The sequence below is a fragment of the Lissotriton vulgaris genome, chromosome 12 (genome assembly GCF_964263255.1).
Source record: "Lissotriton vulgaris chromosome 12, aLisVul1.2, whole genome shotgun sequence".
In the NCBI taxonomy this organism is placed as follows: Eukaryota; Metazoa; Chordata; class Amphibia; order Caudata; family Salamandridae; genus Lissotriton; species Lissotriton vulgaris.
The window spans coordinates 22128493-22147856 of NC_141700.1; the positions used below are offsets into that span (position 1 = coordinate 22128493).

The following is a 19364-nucleotide window of genomic DNA, read 5'->3' on the forward strand; positions in this document are numbered from 1 at the left end:
TGAAGGAGGATCTCTTGGCTAATCTGATGAGGTGGTGATGTCTGCGGGTAGCGTCCTTGTGGGCTGCGTGGTTGTCTGGTGTGCATTCGTGGAGCCATGTCTTCTCCAGCTTTCGGCAGTTTGGAGGCCTGGAGCTCGTTAGTGAACCATGTGGCTCTCTTGCTGGTGTGGCTGTTGGAGGGTTTCTTGAGCGGGGCGAGGGTGTTGGCGCAGTTGTCGATCCACTGTCTGAGGTTGAGGGTTGCAGCGTCAGAGTTGTTGGGGTCCGTGGGTGGGTTCTTGGCGAGGGAGGTGAGTAGCTGATCTTCGGTGACTTTGGTCCAGCAGCGGCGAGGCAGCTGTTGGGTGCGATGGTGCGTGGTTGCTTTCTTGAAGGTGAAGTGGATGCAGCGGTGGTCGGTCCAGTGGAGTTTGGTGGTGTGATTGAAGGCGACGTGGGAGCCTGTGGAGAAGATGGGATCAAGCGTGAGGCTGGTGGTGTGGGTGGGTGTGGTGACAAGTTGTCTGAGGCCGAGGTTGGCGAGGTTGTCGATCAGGGTGGCGGAGTTGGTGTCGTTGTTGTTCTCGAGGTGGAAGTTCAGGTCCCCAAGAAGGATGTAGTCTGTGGAGGCGAGTGCGTGGGTGCTGGCGAGGTCGGCGATGGAGTCGCTGAACTGAGCCCGGGGTCCGGGGGGTCTGTAGATGAGTGTTCCCCTGAGGGTGGTGTTGGGGTCGGTGTGTATCCGGAAGTGCAAGTGTTCGGCGGTCTTGAGGGTGTCTTCTGCATGGGTGGTGACTTTGAGGGTTGACTTGTGGATGATGGCAATTCCTCCTCTGATTCTGTTGGCATGATCCCTGCGGCTGATCTTGTAGCCGCCCAAGATGGATATGGTGATCTCGGGCACCGAGGAGTTGTTCCACCAGGTCTCGGTCAGGAAGGCCACGTCTGGGGCAGAGGTGTCGAGCAGATCCCAAAGCTCGACAGCGTGTTTGCGCGCGGAGCGGGTGTTGAGGAGTATGCAGCGCAGGTGGTTGGTTCCGGTCTTTGGAGGTTTGGTGGTTCTGTCGCAGGTGAAGCTGCAGGTGTGGCAGGAGAAGGGTTTGTGGGTCCATTTCGGGGCGGCCTGGAACCAGGTGTGGTTTTGGCCGGCGTTGAGTGTGTGGAGGCTGCTGGCGACGTAGTGGAGTCTGATGTTGTGGCATTCGTAGGGTCCATGGGTTCTGGCGGTGGGCGCGGTCCAGGCGCGGACAGGTGCAGACGGGCTTGCCTTAGGCGCACCCGCTGCAAGCGTCCGCTGAGCGGCCACTTCTCGGCCTGCATATGAAGAGGCCTGGGAGGGCGGTGCAGCTGGGAGGCGGGAGCGGGGAGGCCAATGGGTGTGCTGAGGGGCGGGGCCGCAGGGAGGCAGCGGCAGGAAGGCCGGTTAGGGAGCGGTGGGGGGCGTGGGGGAAGACGGCGGCAGAAGGGGCACGAGGAATGGGCAAACGCAAGCGGGTCAGCAGGTGACGAGTGGCGGTGTGGGGGCGACCTGCCTGCAAGCAAAATTCGACATTGAACAACAAAACGTGATCATTGCATAGAAGTTTTCAAGAATTTGGGACCCAGTTAAAAAATCAGGGTATAGCATAAAAAAACTGCATCGAAAATCATCTTCATACACATTAGAAGGGAGACAGAATGTCTTTCGTTCAGAAACGTTGGAGTATGTTGAGGAATGTACTGCTAGTAAGGTCAAGAGCATTGTAGTTTTGGCCTTTAGCTTTCTCATTTCGTATCCGTAACTCTGCTACTTAAGTGAGTGAGGGGATTTGTATAGTACTAGAACGCAAACTGAATGACTTCTAGGCATTTTAAGTCTGAACATGTTTTCAGTTTTTTTAACGATACTCTACAAGTTGGTTCAACCAAGTTTTAAGAGTTGATGAATTTAGGGCCTGATTTCGGTCTCACCAGACGGGTTAATCCATCACAACGGTGATGGTATCCTGCCTGCTGGAATGTAAATCCCTTAGGGTATAATGTGATTTATACTTCGGCGGATGGGTTATCTGTCGCCGCTGTGATGGAGTAACCTGTTCGCCAAGATCTAAATCAGGCGCCCTGTCTGAAAATAGCATTGGGCACTTACTGAGAGGGCACTCAACCAAAAACACAGCACAGCCCCCTTTCAACCGCACCCATGGTCCACATACTTTATTCAGAGATGGGCAAGCTGACATATTCTGCCATCGGAGACCCTGCTGGTTCTGCAGGTGGAAACCTTCTACCAATGGCCTCACAGACATCTGACCATCAGTCTAAGTAGCTCAGACACTCCACCCAATTTAGGGATAATGGTCTGCCATACGTTTTGTTCTGGTTTAGGGCCACCAGAGAAAGGTAGGGGGTCCAGAACAGAAAAAAAGTGATCCCCACCTTTCAGGAGAAAACTCATAGGGTGTCAAGGGCGATTCGTTTTTTTGTTTTTCAAAAACTCCAGCTTTGGGTTTTGAAAAGCAAAGAAGTTTCCTGGAGAGCTGCACGAACATGGAGGCTGCTCAGCCGATCGGCCATAGCGCCTTTGAAGGCAGAGAGATCTCCTCAGGCCTTGCTGCTGTCCACCAGGGCGGTGGACTACACCATTATACTCCCCTGGCAGATTGGAAGACAGACAGCCAGACCCTAAATGACCCCTGTTAGTTGTTTCATAAAGCACAATCAAGGTCTACACAAGAAAAGTGAATAAAATAGAGTTATTAAAACATCAAGAGTTGTATCAACAAAGTTTACAAAAGCATGGAAGGACCAGAGATTCGCAGTAGAGGTCACACATTTTTCGGCCACTCCGGAAGCCCAATTAGGATTGAGATGTTCTGGCACAGAGTGGTCAGAGCCTAGCTCATATCTTTCCCACTTTAGGTAAAGCACTTGTATTAGGCAGTGCCTAATTTGAGCCGGTGTTTTCCAGTGCTCTCCACCGGTACTCAATTGTCAACACTAGCACTTATGACAGCTACCACATAGTGGTGCTGTTTGTGTAATTTAGAAATGAGTAGAACAGACGGTGAATAATGTACTATGCATTAAAACAACTAATATCTGACGCCCAAGCCATTCTTATGGCTTTTGGGGGCCTCAAACTGTTTGAATTGTCACACTTGTGGCAGTGTGATGGTTGATAGTTGTGCTGGTACTGTCATTGTCAATGCTGGCAGGGGCAATGGCCGGAGCAAGCTGAAGTGGCCTCCTGACGAGCGCCCTAGCTCTTATCTTTTTACAATTTAACCACTAGTATTAGGTAATCAGTCCACTCCACAGATATCCTCTGAGCATCTATGATTTCCCACATCTGGGCGATTATATATTTGGGAGGCCAACGATTTGAACAGTTTGGTGTAAATCTATTCACAAGAAGGCTCTGATCGTGATAAACACCCTTACAGGTTAGGTTTTAGAAAGGAGCTCTTTTGTGGTCCACCTCTTCATTATTTTTGCTTACTGTAAGCCTGAGATGTAGTTCATTTGATAAACCTTACTTGGTGAGCATGTCTCTTATATTTAATCCTCAGGGGCTTCTCAGCGTACATATGCAGATTTTGAGGCGCCAGTAATTATTAGAGTCCTGTCAAAGTAGTTCATACTAGTAGGAAAGAACAACATTGCTACATGAAGTCCCTGTCTGTACTGGAACTAACTATGAAGAAATAAAAAAATTATGGACTGCAATGACGCCAAGAGTAATTGCTAGCGAATCAGGGCAATTTAAGCCTTCTGACCTTCACTTTTTGGTTTTTCTCTGTCTGACACCTCGAGGCACAGACTCTCTTACTGAGTGTGAGCCTAACCTACAGGAGCACAGTCCCACTTCTTGGGACAGAGCCCCACGTGTTGTAAGTCTCAATTCTTGGAGCAGAGCCCACGTATTGAATGGTTTCAGCGCTCTGTCCATCATCTCCTTGTGTTTGCTTTATTCGCCCTAAGTTGGCAGAGTATATCCAAACCTGGGTCCCTGCTCACTGTGCCACTGGATTCAAGCTATCCTGGCTGATGAGGGGTCCTAGGATGCTTGTTTCTGGTCCAGGGAAGACCTGGCTTGGTAGTTCAGGTTGGACTGTTCCCATGAAGAAAAGGGTCAAGACTGATTTGCATATGGCTGGGTCTGAACAGGGGTAGCAAAGTGAGCTAAAGAACAATGATGGATTCAACCCGCCCTCTGCCTGCCTCCCTCTGTCTGTCTCCCTCTATCTGTCTCCCTCCCTGGCTCTCTGTCTCCGTCCCTCTGTCTCTGTCTCTCTGTCTCCCTCTCTGTCTCCCTCTCTCTGTCTCCCTCTCTCTGTTTCCCCCTCTCTGTCTCCCTCTCTCTCTGTCTCCCTCTCTCTCTGTCTTCCTCTCTCTCTGTCTTCCTCTCTCTCTGTCTTCCTCCCTCTATCTCCCTCTGTCTCCCTTCCTCTGCCTATCTCCCTCTGTCTGTCACCCTCTGTCTGTCACCCTATGTCACCCTCTGTCACCTCACCCCAGCTTACAGGGCACACACACAGCCGCACCTCACACACACAGCCGCACCTGAGTACTTCGCAGGTCTTTGAAAGACCATTTACTTGTTAATGGTGCTTTGTTGTGAATCGCCAGCCCCCAGTGCAGAGTGTCTCAGAGTCCGCGCTGCTGCGGCAGACTCTGAGACACACTTTCAAAGAAAAGCCTCTTAGTTAGCGTCAGTTATGCGCTAAGTGCCCTTAATACCAGTGTCATCCTGTGACACACCCACCATTTGCAGGCGACACAGTACTGTGTCGGGACACACAGTTTGGAAAGCTCTGGTAAAGGGTCACACATGAGCGCTCTTAACCTGTCACACCTTGACGGACTGAGGCCACGAGCTCCAATTACAGCCGGTGACAGCAGAGCTCCGCTGAGCTTCTTTCAGCAGCATCCCATCTCTCGGCTTGTCTTTTCTTACATCCATGCTATGTTTATAAATGCTTGCCTTGTTTTTTAAATGTGGGTTTGTGTATTGCCTCAGACACTCACTGCTTTGCAATGACAGGTGGGCAGGCGTGAACGTGTGGGTTATTTATGGGAAATACCATATTTGTACACGCGTAATGAAAATATAGGGGCCTATTTATGAGCCCCTGAGTTACTTTTGCGCCACCATTGCGTCACTTTTTGTGACACGGCGGCGTAAATAATGCAGCACCTTGCGCCATATTTACGAAGTGACCCATTTGGGTAGATGCATCACGGCATAAACCCCTGCGCTATCTTATACTTGCGCCAGTTGTAAGGCATGCAGGGCGGGCCTTCCCTCGCGTCAAAGCCTCATAGAAGTGCGCATTGAAGTCTAGAAGACGCCATTGCATCAAAGCCTCACGCCAGCCTCGTGGCAGGCGTACGGGTGCTCACGCCGGCCTCGTGGCAGGCGTACGGGTGACCCAAGCCCTTTCACATGGGGCTCGCCCCAGGTAAAATTACACATTACTGCAGTTATGTCTGTTTTCAGACACACCCCAGCAATGAGTCACTTTTGCGCCTACCGATACGTCAGTCATACTGACTTATCTGTAAGTCCTTGCGATATGATGCGCCATACTGTACATAGGGCGTATCTATGGTTTAGCAAGAAGTGTGCACTGAGAAGAGCAGCATCGCTGTTTGGTTGCAGCGATGTAAAACTTCTCATAAATAAGGGCCATACATTGGTCAATGTATATCTCAGCTATAACTTCAATGCAAGACTTTCTCAGGACTCCTTACCATAGAGGAACAGCTTTATAGTTACATGTAGGTGGGCATGACCATTTGGTTTATATATATAAAAGAGTACAATATAAATATATTATATTTAGATGCACATAAAAAAGTGCATTGCTGAGCGTAGATGTCGACTATAACTTCAATGCGGGAAACAACCTTTACATAGCAGTCATTACATCACAACATCCTTTACATCACGTCATTACAACGCAGCCATTACATTGCATGTCACTACAATGCATGTCATTACAATGCATGTCACTACAACACAGGCATTACATTGCAAGTCTTTACAACGCTTACCATTACAACGTATAGTACCCTTTACACTATCCGACACTTACCCTACTGTTGCACTCACTGGAGTTAGAATAGTAATTGTTACCCCTATACTATCCAACATTTACCTTAAATGCAATGTAATGGTATGCTTTGTAATGGTATGCGTTGTAAAGGTATAATGCGATGTAATGGAATGCGTTGTGAGGTAGTTTCTGAAAATGCGTTGTAATGGCATGCCATGTAAAAGAATGCGTTGTAAAGGATGTTGCGATGTAAAAACTGTGTTAAGACATGCATTGTAAATGTGTGCGTTGTAACATCATACATTTCTTCAATGCAAGGCATGAGAAGGCTTTGACAGGCCTCCCTGTAATGGAGTGAGAACACTGATTATGCTAATTAGGCCGCGGCCTAACTTCGACAAATTTTTCCCCTCTTTCGACTTTCATGGATAGGCAGCCTGGATGTCTGACTCTGCTTAGGCAGTGCTGGACAAACACTCTTCACAAATGAGTGGTCTGTCCATTGTCCTGCGGTCATTCCCAGGTCTCTTCCATGGGAGTTTGGGAATCAAGCATGTGACCCATGCCTGGCGTCTTGCTGCTAGGAAGCAGCTCCTGTGTCCAGTACCAGCCGCTACTAACCACCGGTGGTGGGGTGGGGGAGCTGAGTGGTGAATGAAAAAATAATGTAAAAAAACTCACTTTTCTGAATGTCGCCGGGTGCTGCCGCCTCTACTCCGTTTCCTTGCCGCAAGAGTAAGCTCCCAGCCTCCCAGAAGTCCCTGTCCAAATACAACGATGCCTTAAGCAGCGTTGAGATTGGTCTGAGTGCTGTGGTTTGGCGCTCAGACAGGGGCTTGGAGGCTTTGCATGTTCTTCACCAGGCTCTGTAATGCAGCCGGATGGGGAAGATGCGAAGTGCGCATGACTGCTTGACCAGCGCACTTTACACTCGTCCCCTGCACCGGTTAGTCCTGCCCACCTGCCCTGTACCTGAGCAGGAAGAAAAACGATAATATAGTTAGTTATTATCGTTTTTGTTTTTACACTGCTCACAGAGCAGTGGGGCGACGCTCCTCCACCTTAGCAGAGGAGCCGCCACTCCCTGTGTCCCGCTCATACGAGCGGCATTCTCTGCACAGTCAGATCACAGGCTGTGATGGGCACAGGGTAAACATTTTGGAGCACCTTCTCACACAAGAAGGCTATCGACCTTGGAAGGTTGAAGGCCCGGGTGGATCTGCCGGGATTCAAACATGTGATTTACAAGCTGCACACAAATCTCTAAGGGAGACACATAAGCTAGGGGTGTGCAAAATTTGCATAATTTACTTTTTTGTAATTACGTGAAATTATGGTAAAATTTCATGAAATTACCCATAAGTACGCAAAATGTAAATCTGCCATTTTGCACTATATTTTAGTGTGAAATCAATTTTTGGCACCAGGGCGTACTTAAACAAAGCACTGTGAATAACAGCCACTCACATTCTGTTGTTTGTGAGCGTTTTCTGTCCATTTTTACCATGAACGGTGCAAATTTTTTACTGCGAATGTGCATAATTATGCAAAGTGGCGTATTGGCTTCATTTCAGGAATTTTGTGTAACAAGAGTAAAATGAAATTTGCAGAATTATGCGAATAACACTGGTGTAACTTGGATTTCTCCCAGCCCTAGTATAGGCCCACTGGCTTACACCGACTGTTCACACAAAAAAGAGTGTGCTTAGAAAGAGGTGGAATACATGCACACCTTTTGTTAGATTTTTTATTTGTGTCGTTTTCAAGTACGTCCAGTTGATTAGGGTTGGCTGACTGGTTCTGCAAGGCACCCCTGCCCCCCTGAGGGTGAATGACAGGTGCGCTGCTCACCAGTTTCCGTGAACAATTAACATTCTTATTGCGCTCGTGTCAAGGCCGCGTGACGTCGATGCCTACAGCTCCGGGCGTCGACTCCTGTCCATCCCACGCAGCTTCTGTTTGTCACACAGCTCTGCTTGGCTGTTCTTAACATTTTGACTTCTGTGGACCCCCACTGAATCATTCCTGGAAGCCAGGGACCCAGCCCAAGCTGAACCCAGTGCTTTAAATGGGCCGGTACTCACCGGTACTGAGTACCGGCACTTCTCAGATTTATCACTCTGAGTACCGGCACTTTTTCTTCTGCTGAGTAGAGTACCGGTACTCACGAAAAGTAATGCTCATTGCCTGTGCTGGTGAGCCGGAGTGGAAGGTGTGTCTGGCAGCCGAGGCGCCGCTTCTGCAGCCCCGATCTGAGCCCCAGCTGAGCTATTCAGCCGGGCCCATTAGAATGATTTCCGAGTGCTCAACATCACGCTGTGTTTGACAGAGCAGGGTCCGTTCAGGCCCTCTGCTGTCAGTCACAGCCACTCTATCCTGCGCATTTGTGCCAACAAGTGTCAGATGACGGAGATTTCCGAGCGAGTGGTCAAAAAGAGACTGATACGAGTCACAACTTTCATGGAGATCCTGATGAGGCAATAAACGTTGTATCAATAGTGTAAATGTTAAACAAGAGCCAGAGGTGCCTCACAGAGAAACGGTTCTTATGCAGAACAATTTTGATTGCATTAAATATTGAGACAATTCCTGAACGTTTGCGAAGATTCTAAATATGACACAGACATTCGTGTAAGCTGCAAAAAGGTTTTACACACACATAGAAATAATGAGACATTAGCCCAATGTTATGAATGACTCATAAGTGAAAGTCACTGATCAATGCACAGGTTATGTAGCTGAAAGGTTTTCAATTCTTAACGCCTTCACTTCTGCAGCAAGCACTTTCGAAAACTCCCAAGAATGGCAGACAGCAGAACGGAAATGAAATGTTAAAAAATACAACAGGATTGGTATTTTTGACTCTGAGTGGAGAACCTGTGCCTGTAGAAGCTAGTTTACTGCACTCCTGTGCGGCATCACTTGCAAGCATTGACATGGGCTGTGATCTGGAGGCCCTGGACGGGGTGCAAACACACCGCATTGCAGACCCCACTTCCTCCGTCACTCACAGGGGTCCATCTCTTGCATGATAGATGGATGAGTGAAAGCAAGGATTGCTGGGTGAAAGAGGGTGGATGATTGGATAAAAGGGCGGATAAGTAAAATATTGGATGGATGAATGAAAGGAAGGGTAGATGAATGAAAGGGAGGGAGGTTGGATGAGTGAAAGGAGGGATTGAGTGAAAGGGTGGATGGAATGAAAGGGCAGATGCAATAAAGGAGTGAAAGGGTTGATGGACAGATAAGTGAAAGTATTGATGAATGAGCGAAAGGGTGATAAAGAGATGGATGAGTGAAAGGATGAATGGATAGGTTTTGAGTTGGATGGATGGATAGGTTTGGATATGAAGGGTGGACAGACGGAATGGTGAAAAACTGAATGATGGATGAAAGACAGAATAGACGACAGAATGTAAAGGGTAAATGGTTGACATCAGCAGGTACATGGAGGGATGAAAGGATGAATGGATAGATCTATGGAAGAGACAAGAGATATCTTCTGAGGAGGGTCATGATGACTTGCTTCATTTGCTTGGAGCCATAAGAGCTTTGGTGCGACGTGGGAGTATTTTCAGTTTCTTCCTACTCATGTGCTGAAAAATATATGGTTTTGTGCCAAATAACAGCAATTAACAGTATGGCATTAAGAAGGTGCAACTATTGCGAAAAAAGGAAATGTTAACATATCGCATTTCTCTTTCATTTTGTGTAATGAGTTAACTTGCTTTGTTTATATACACACATTTTTCATGTGTTTTGGTGTGTGCTGCAACTAATATGGAAGTCATGAAGTATCATCGTGTTTTGCCTTTAGCCCCGCCCCTCACTACACCCCTAGCTCATTTTAATGAGTACCTGCACTTATTTTTTCCCATTTAAAGCACTGGCTGAACCTCAAAACAATGGGCAAGAATACATATGCCCCTTTCTCTTTTTTGCCCCTGATGCATTCCGCCGTTTTGTCAGCGCCTATCAGCGCTGGGATTGTCGCCCCACTCGTCCTCACTGGATTCAGTTTGCTGTACTTGCTCGTCTTCTACAAATTAAGCAAGGGACATCAACATAATGTTATCATATCAGTTCAGATTCTTTCACATTTAGCGAACGTTAGCACATTTCCAAATTTACATTTTTATTTTTTATGTATATACACCATATTATTCTGTCAATATGATGTCATTTTCTAACTTGTCGCCGACCCCCTGAGTGGGTGTTGCGGACCCCCCAGGAGGCCGCAGACCCCTGGAGGGGCCGCCATCTTGCTGTTGTTTTACAAGCTGGCCTCAGGCTGGAAACATATGGAGGAAAGCAGCACGATTCTTCGGAAACATCAAAAACATAAGAATTGTTAAGCAGCGCTTGGGAGCTGCATATATGATTGCAGAAGGGTTATCAGAGCAAGCAGAGGGGGGAGTGACATCTGACAAAGGATCCGACAATCGTGCGCCCAATCTCTTTCATCTCCCAGCTCCTGGCTGTTCCACAACAGCAAAACCGAAACAAATGGCTGGTAACTTTGGCAACACTAAGTCCCCAGGTTAAGAACTGCTGCATTAGAACGCCAAAACGGGCACCGACACGCAAGAAGAGGAATCTAATAATAAACTATGAAGTGAAATGTTAGGTATTTAGATGAAGCAAAATTGTTGAAAACAAAAAGGTACGCAGTGCAAACGTGCTCTCGACAGTACATTTCAATGCTAAGGAAAATAATCCGTTTTTCTATGCATAGAAAGTAAATCATTCCCCCGTAGCAAACGGCATATACGTGTCGGTCTGTTTGCAAGGCTGCGCGAGTGCGCGGGGCTTCTGCAGGTACAGAGGAGTTACATGCTCATGAACCGCTCCCACCTCTTTTTGACCTTGAGTTCCCGATAGACTGCCAGCGACAGAGCCTCTCTCTCCTCCAGCGTCCTCTCACTGCACTAGTCACAGAGTAGGCTGAGTGCGCCTCTGCTCCTATCCAAAGAGTACACCTGGGTGTGACTAATTACAATTTACAGCATTGGTGTGACCTGAGTGTTGAGATCATGAGTAGCCGCGCCTCAAATGATTGTGCTTTTACTGAGGATTAAATCTGGTCCAACAGACATAGTTTGACTAAGGTGGGGCTCTCTGTCTCTTTATCATAAATGCATTATTTAAAGGTCTGAAGAAGGGCAATTGTAGGTTATGCTGTATACTGACTTGATTTATGGGCCCTGCCTGAAGAAAGCTCTGGTGTGACTATAGATTTTAAGATTAGAAAGACCTAGGAGGAAGCTTCACCGAAACATGTTCAATGATGGAGAGAGACATGGTTCAGATTCTTGGGTCTCGCCTGCGTGAGCACGCACGAGCGCATGGGCGCTTGCAGGCGAGACTCTTGTGTGCACTGCCCACTGCTTACTATTCATTGGCATCATTGTCACTCTTCTTTGCTGCCCTCTCATTGGCCAGTGCTTGCCATGCGTCCTTTCCTTTTCTTTCTGCGGTGCACGGACCAAGTACACATTTGATTAGTGTCTCTCTTCTGGGCATCTGCTGCTCGTGCTGTGATTCAGGTACAATTTCTGAGCTATGACGCGATAAGCACTGTCTGCATCATACCACTTTTTTTTAACCTATTCCCACCCCTTCCCCATTTATTCCCACCTATTACTTGCCCCCGTCCTTGTTTCTTATCACTCTCGTCCCTGTTACTTCTTTCCCCTACAGACAGAAGGAAAACAAGCATTTACAATGCAACGGTCTCGCCTTTGCAAAAGTTAGAGCTATTGGCATGGTAAATGTCAAACTTTTTATTTATGTGTTGGTTTTGAAAACAGATAAATAAATGGCGTTGTCATTTACAATGCCAATAGCTTAATCTCTTGCAAAATGCGAGACCTATTGCATTGCATTTAGCTGCCTGTGCAACAAAAGTGTGAGGTGCAGGACGAGATACAACAGGATGCATGCATATTCCTCTAACAAGAAAAGCAATAGCAATCAATCATAGCATTTGTATGGCGCACTACTCACCCGGAAGGGTCTCAAGGCGCTGGGGGGAAGGGGGTCTGCTATTGCTCGAACAGCTAGGTCTTGAGTAGTCTTCTGAAGGCGAGATGGTCCTGAATCAGCCGAAGGTGGATGGGGAGGGAGTTCCATGTCTTGGCCGCCAGGTACGAGAAGGATGTGCCTCCGGCGGTGGCTCTTCGGATGCGTGGTACGGTGGCGAGGGCGAGGCTAGTAGAGCATAGCTGGCGGGTGGGCATGTAGAAGGTCAGGCGGTCATTGAGGTACTTAGGGCCCAGGTCGTGGAGAGACTTGTGTGCGTGGGTGAGGAGCCTGAACGTGATCCTCTTGCTGACGGGGAGCCAGTGCAGGTCCCTCAGGTGGCCGGAGATGTGGTTGCGTCGGGGTATGTCCAGGATGAGTCGGGCGGAGGCGTTCTGGATGCGTTGGAGTCTTTTCTGTAGCTTGGCTGTGGTTCCGGCGTAGAGGGTGTTTCCGTAATCCAGTCTGCTGGTGACGAGTGCCTGGGTGACCGTCTTCCTGGGTTCGGTCGGGATCCAGCGGAAGAGCTTGCGGAGCATGCAAAGGGTGTTGAAGCACGATGAGGAGACAGCGTTGACTTGTCTGGACATCGAGACGGAGGAGTCCAGGATGAAGCCCAGGTTGTGTGCATGGTCTGTGGACTTGGGAGTGGTGCCCAGGGCGGGGGGCCACCAGGAGTCGTCCCAGGCAGAGGGCGAAGATCCCAGGATGAGGACTTCTGTCTTGTCTGAGTTAAGTTTCAGGCGGCTGTTCTTCATCCATTCGGCGACATCTTTCATCCCTTCGTGTAGGTTGGTTCTGGCGGTGTCGGGGTCTCTGGTGAGGGAGAGGATCAGCTGTGTGTCGTCGGCGTAGGAGATGATGTTGAGGTTGTGCTGGCGTGCGATGGCTGCAAGAGGTCTCATGTAGATGTTGAAGAGGGTGGGGCTGAGTGATGATCCTTGCGGGACGCCGCAGATGACTTCGGTGGCCTCGGATCGGAACGGGGCGAGGCGGACTCTCTGTGTTCTTCCGGCGAGGAAATAGGTGATCCATTCCAGTGCCTTCTCCTGGACACCGATGTTGCTTAGGCGTTGAGCTAGGGTGCGGTGGCAGACAGTGTCGAACGCTGCAGAGAGGTCCAGGAGGATGAGTGCCGCTGTTTCCCCGTTGTCGAGCAGTGCTCGGATGTCGTCGGTGGCTGCGATGAGGGCGGTCTCGGTGCTGTGGTTGCCTCTGAAGCCGGACTGCGAGGGGTCGAGGGATCCGTTCGTCTCGAGGAAGGCGGCAAGCTGTCTGTTGACGGTCTTCTCGATGACTTTGGCAGGAAAAGGGAGGAGCGAGATGGGGCGGAAGTTCTTGAGGTCGGTGGAGTCCGCTGTTGGTTTCTTTAGAAGGGTGCTGAGTTCGGCATGCTTCCAGCTCTCTGGGAAGGTGGCGGTGTTGAAGGAGGTGTTGATGATGTCCCGGAGTTGGGGTGCGATGGTGGATTCGGCCTTGTTGAAGACGTGGTGGGGGCAGGGGTCCGTTGGAGATCCGGAGCTGATGGTGCTCATTGTGCGGGCTGTGTCTTCGGTGGTCACGGTGATAACGGTGCAGAGGGTGGTGGTGGGGGGCGTTGGTTTGACGGTGGGGTGCGTGGATGGTGTGTCGAAGCTGTTGTGGATATCGGCGATCTTGCGGTGGAAGAACGAGGCGAGAGAGTCGCAGAGATCCTGTGAAGGAGTGATGTCGTTGTTGCCGGTGCTGGGGTTGGAGAACCCCTTGACCATGTTGAAGAGTTCCTTGCTGTTGTGGGTGTTGTTGTCCAGTCATTCCTTTAGTAATTTCTTCTTGGTGGTGCGGATGAGCTGGTGGTGCTTGCGGGTGGCGTGTTTGAGGGCGGTCATGTTCTCTGTGGTCTGGTCGTGGAGCCAGGCTTTCTCGAGGGTGCAGCAGTTCTTCTTGGAGTCCTTGAGTTCGTCGGTGAACCAGGAGGCCTTCTTGCTTCTGGGTCTGCTGGGAGGGTTCTTTAGTGGCGCGAGGTCATCGGCGCAGGCGGTCAGCCACTGCGTGAAGTTGCGGGCTGCTTCGTTGGGGTCCGTTGTGCTGGCGGGTGGGTTCTGGCTGAGGGAGGTGGTGAGCTGCTCAGTGGTGATCTTGCTCCAGCTCCTGTGAGGGACCTGTTGCGGGTGGTGGTGGGTCGTTGTGCTGGGATTTGACTTCACTAAGTGTGAGAGGGAAGAGGAAGAGGTGTGGGGATGCTCCACGAAGTAGGGTGGAGGGGGTAATTGCGCAGTTATCCGTTTCTGGACCTCTGGGATATATGCCATTCTAAAGGAGGCCCAGATGCTTAAATGTGACCACTATGCGCTCTCTTAGAGACATTCTAGATACGCAAACAGTTGTATTCTTTGGTTTGTAAAATCTGCACTTTGACCAGAGTTAGTAGAGTTGTAGAGAGTATTAGATAGTAGAGAGTGATTGGTTGAGTCTGAGTAGAGTAGAGAGTACTATAAAGTGAGTAGTAGAGAGTAAGTAGTAGAGTGAGTAATAGTGAGTAGTAGAGAGTGAGTAGTAGAGAGTGCGTAGTAGAGGAGTAGAGAGTGTGTAATAGAGTAGTTTAGTGAGTACTAGAGAGTAATAGAGTGCTTAATACAGGGTGAGTAGTAGTGAGTAGTAGAGTTGTAGAGAGTACTAGAGTGAGTAGTAGTGAGTGTAGTGAGTAGTAAAGAGTGAGTAGAGAGTAGTAGAGTGAGTAGGGAGTCTGTCAGACACATGGAATGCCAGACACACAGACCAGGACTTCCAGACACACGTGTAGCCAAACATAGACTGTCATATATACAGACAGACAAACATGGACTGCCAGATATACAGACAAACATGGACTGCCAGATATACCTACACCCAGACCTGGATTGTCAGAAACACAGACATGGATTATCAGACACCTAGACTGGAGTGTCAGACAAACACCCAGGCAGACATGGACTGTCTGGCACCCAGACCTGGACTGCCAGACACACAGACAACCAGGCATAAACTGTCCCACATCCAGACCTGGACTGCCAGACACACAGCCAGACATAGACTGTCAGACACCTAGACGTGGACAGCCAGACACACACCACCCAGGCAGCTGACATGTATTATCAGACACATAGACCTGGACAGTTAGACACGCTCAGAGCCGGACCTGGACTGTCAGACACACGTACACCCACACACCCACGCGCTCACCCGATGCAAATGGTGCTGATCCCATGCGCGTGACGCTTGACAGACCCTAATGAGAAACACTAATTGTTTTATAAGGTCAGCGCGCGGCTCGCGAGCATCTGCTAATCAAGAGAGAGTTTAGCAGAGAGGCGCAAACTTGCATTGCCTCATTAGGGCCGACAGGCCGCCGAGCCCGCGCCGGCCGCACGCTTTGTGCGGTAATTTGCGGGACGGAGGGAGCGGGGAAGGCCGGGAAAGAGGACAAGAAAGGGAGGAAAGCGCCAGGCCCTGGGGGAGGCTGCGGAGTGGTTAGCGCGCAGAGAGGGCCCTGATTGGAAGCGCTGGGCATTATCAACCCAGGATTCCCTGCCCGGGACGAGCGCCACTTGAGAGCGTAAAGGGCCATTAGAAGAAACACTTTTAATTGGAGGCGCGCGCTGTGGGCCCAGGTGAGGCGAGGAGGCCTCGCTCCTTGCGCCCTGAACACGGGATTCCTGACTTTATTTTCAGGAGCCTTTTAAAAAGTGGGTGGGAGACCCCACGACCTCCGGACCGTGGGGCTGGAACAGCGGGCAGAGTGGGGTGCTACACTGCAGCGATCAGTGTTACATCACTGAAGGCATGGGGTTATTAAACACCCAGTGCGACACAATTAGGTAAGCGCTATATAAATACAATGAGAAAGCGCAGGTGTCCCCGTGAGCCACGCCCATTCACAGGAGAGAGCTACGGGTGACGTATGCAGCCGAGCTGCACTTTGCAGCGCAGGGTCACAAACATATCATCACCAAAGCAAAGGTAAGCGCTATATAAATACAATTAGAAAGCGCAGGTGTCCCCGTGAGCCACGCCCATTCCACAGGAGAGAGCTACGGGTGACGTATGCAGCCGAGCTGCACTTTGCAGCGCAGGGTCACAAACATATCATCACCAAAGCAAAGGTAAGCGCTATATAAATACAATTAGAAAGCGCAGGTGTCCCCGTGAGCCACGCCCATTCCACAGGAGAGAGCTACGGGTGACGTATGCAGCCGAGCTGCACTTTGCAGCGCAGGGTCACAAACATATCATCACCAAAGCAGAGGTAAGCGCTATATAAATACAATTAGAAAGCGCAGGTGTCCCCGTGACGTATGCAGCCGAGCTGCACTTTGCAGCGCAGGGTCACAAACATATCACCACCAAAGCAAAGGTAAGCGCTATATAAATACAATTAGAAAGCGCAGGTGTCCCCGTGAGCCACGCCCATTCCACAGGAGAGAGCTACGGGTGACGTATGCAGCCGAGCTGCACTTTGCAGCGCAGGGTCACAAACATATCATCACCAAAGCAGAGGTAAGCGCTATATAAATACAATTAGAAAGCGCAGGTGTCCCCGTGACGTATGCAGCCGAGCTGCACTTTGCAGCGCAGGGTCACAAACATATCATCACCAAAGCAAAGGTAAGCGCTATATAAATACAATTAGAAAGCGCAGGTGTCCCCGTGAGCCACGCCCATTCCACAGGAGAGAGCTACGGGTGACGTATGCAGCCGAGCTGCACTTTGCAGCGCAGGGTCACAAACATATCATCACCAAAGCAAAGGTAAGCGCTATATAAATACAATTAGAAAGCGCAGGTGTCCCCGTGAGCCACGCCCATTCCACAGGAGAGAGCTACGGGTGACGTATGCAGCCGAGCTGCACTTTGCAGCGCAGGGTCACAAACATATCATCACCAAAGCAAAGGTAAGCGCTATATAAATACAATTAGAAAGCGCAGGTGTCCCCGTGAGCCACGCCCATTCACAGGAGAGAGCTACGGGTGACGTATGAGCCGTGCTGCACTTTGAAGCGCAGGTTCACAAACATATCCCCAAAGCAAAGGTAAGCGCTATATAAATACAATTAGAAAGCGCAAGTGGCTTGCAGGGCCACAAACATATCATCACCAAAGCAAAGGTAAGCGCTATAAAAATACAAATAGAAAGCGTAAGTGTCCCCGTGAGCCACGCGCATTCCACGGGAGAGAGCTACGGGTGACGTATGCAGCCGTGCTGCACTTTGGCAGCAGCCTCGGCAAAGGAGCAGAGGGCGAGCAGGCGGCACATCTTATTTTAATTTACCTTCCCTTTGCAACGCCCTCCCTCTTGCAAAATTGGGTTTCTAGTGTTTCCTTAATGGAACATGAGTTTGGTGTATTCGCGCTCGAGCCACCCAGTATAAACCGCCGGTTCTTTGTCAACATGTTTCATGTCAGCATTTTTAAATCTGTTTGTGTGAACCAGATTGAGAATAACTTTCGGTCATAAGAGTACGTATGTATTCCTAATTAGCGTCACAAACAACACAGCGCTATCTGTGCAGAGTGTGTTGTCTATTTCTCTACACACTAGAGGTAGAGCCACAAGGCATTCTAAACACACCTTCGAGATCCTGCTGCGTGTTAGCGTGTTAAAGGTAGACTATCATGACACCCCGTTGCAACTTCTTTAAAACAAGCATTTGCAATGCAATAGGTCTCGCATTAGGAAAGTTTGAGCTATTGGTATTGTAAATGACACATTTTTTATTTATGTGTTGGTTTTGAAAGTCGCAAAATTAATAACTTTGTCATTTACAATGCCAATATTTTTAACTTTCGCAAATATGACACCTATAGCATTTGTAATGCAACATGTGTAGTATTTGCGTGACTTAGATATATTGATATTACAAATAGCAATGGTTTTTAATTTTTTAAAATAATTAGGGGCAGATTTATGAGGCCGTTGCGCCTCTTTGCGCCGTAATTGCGTCACTTTATTTGACGCAACTGCGGCGCAAACAATGCGCCCTATTTACAAAGTGACGCATCTAGGAGATGCGTCACGTTGTAAAGCACTGCGCCATAAGGAGGCGTTCCTGCGCAGGGGGGGGGGCGTTCCTGCGCAGGAACACCTCCTGAAAGTGGCTGAGTGAAATCTATGAGATTTCACTCAGTCACTTTCAGGGCAATGCTGCGTCAAAACCCTGCGCCTGCTTGAAGCAGGCGCAGGTCTTGATGCAGCATTGTGCACATGGTGTACCCCCGAGCCTTGCTGGAGCTGCGTCGCGCTTGCAATGCAACTCCTGCAATGCGCCACATTTCCGGCACAGATGCGTCACGCATCTGTGCCGTTTTTGCACCATGGTGCGCCGCATTATAAATGCGGCGCACCATGGGTGGCGGAGCTGTGGCTCACTGTGGCGCACGTTAACTGGCGCATCCCTCGGGATGCGCCAGTTAACATAAATCTGCCCCTTAATACTTAAATAAAAGTAGAGTGAGGGTGATAGATAGAGTGAGGGCGATAGAGTGAGTGAGGGCGATAGATAGATAGAGTGAGTGAGGGCGATAGAGTGAGTGAGGGCGATAGAGTGAGTGAGGGCGATAGATAGAGTGAGGGCGATAGAGTGAGTGAGGGCGATAGATAGAGTGAGTGAGGGCGATAGATAGAGTGAGTGAGGGCGATAGATAGAGTGAGGGCAGAGACCTTTGACCTATTTAAGGTCAAGTTCCCGTGGCCTCAACCTCTTTTCCCTCTGCCGCACCAGCCGGCTGATCTCGCGCCATGCGCTTCCCTCCCCTCCTTAGAGCCCCTTTTAAACTGGTCCCTTTCGACTGGATAGCGGAGGCGGAGGTCGGAAGATTCCGAGTGCGGCGGCGAGACATCACAGCCGAGTCCGGGGAAGAGGCGACAAAGATGAGCGCGTCGACGACGTACAAGGTAAGGGTCTGCTCCGGTGGTCTGCGGCTGCCGGCGGGGCTCCGGGGTGTGCAGGCTCCTTCAAGGGCGACGTGGGTGGCGCTTCGAGGGTACTGGGTGTGGGGAGAATTAGCGGCAAGCGTGTCCACGAGCACTTGGATAGCGTGTAGGAGAAGCAGCAGATAGGCGCGAGGACAAGTCAGGCTGGGAACACGTGGCAGGCTGTAAATCAGGAGCCGTGGTGAAGCGTCAGAGCGCGCGGTCGTTAGCACGCCACAGTGTGAATCATCACGCCGGGGGTTTCTGCAGCATCAGTGTCTGGAGGCTAATTAGCGTCAGCAACTCCACGAGTTAGACAGGGGAAATCGCCCAAGATGGCCCAGGCCAAGAGAAAACAACAACACCACTTTGTAGCAAAAAAGGCCACTTTTATTAAA

At 49.7% G+C, this 19364-nt stretch overlaps 1 protein-coding gene across 2 annotated transcripts in view; it reads right to left on the reverse strand.

Moving 5' to 3' along the window:
* The window catches only part of LOC147673094 (N-acetyllactosaminide beta-1,3-N-acetylglucosaminyltransferase 3-like), a 152056-nt gene that overhangs the window by 65597 nt on the left and 67095 nt on the right, over nucleotides 1–19364 (reverse strand). Inside the window, exon 1 of one of the 2 annotated variants that reach the window (XM_086946795.1) lies at nucleotides 10873–10920. The exons of the other annotated variant lie outside the window; for it this stretch is intronic. The gene's annotated coding sequence lies outside the window, so the exon portion shown is untranslated. Of the gene's footprint in view, nucleotides 1–10872; nucleotides 10921–19364 lie in introns of those variants that run through there. 2 annotated transcript variants of the gene reach the window in all.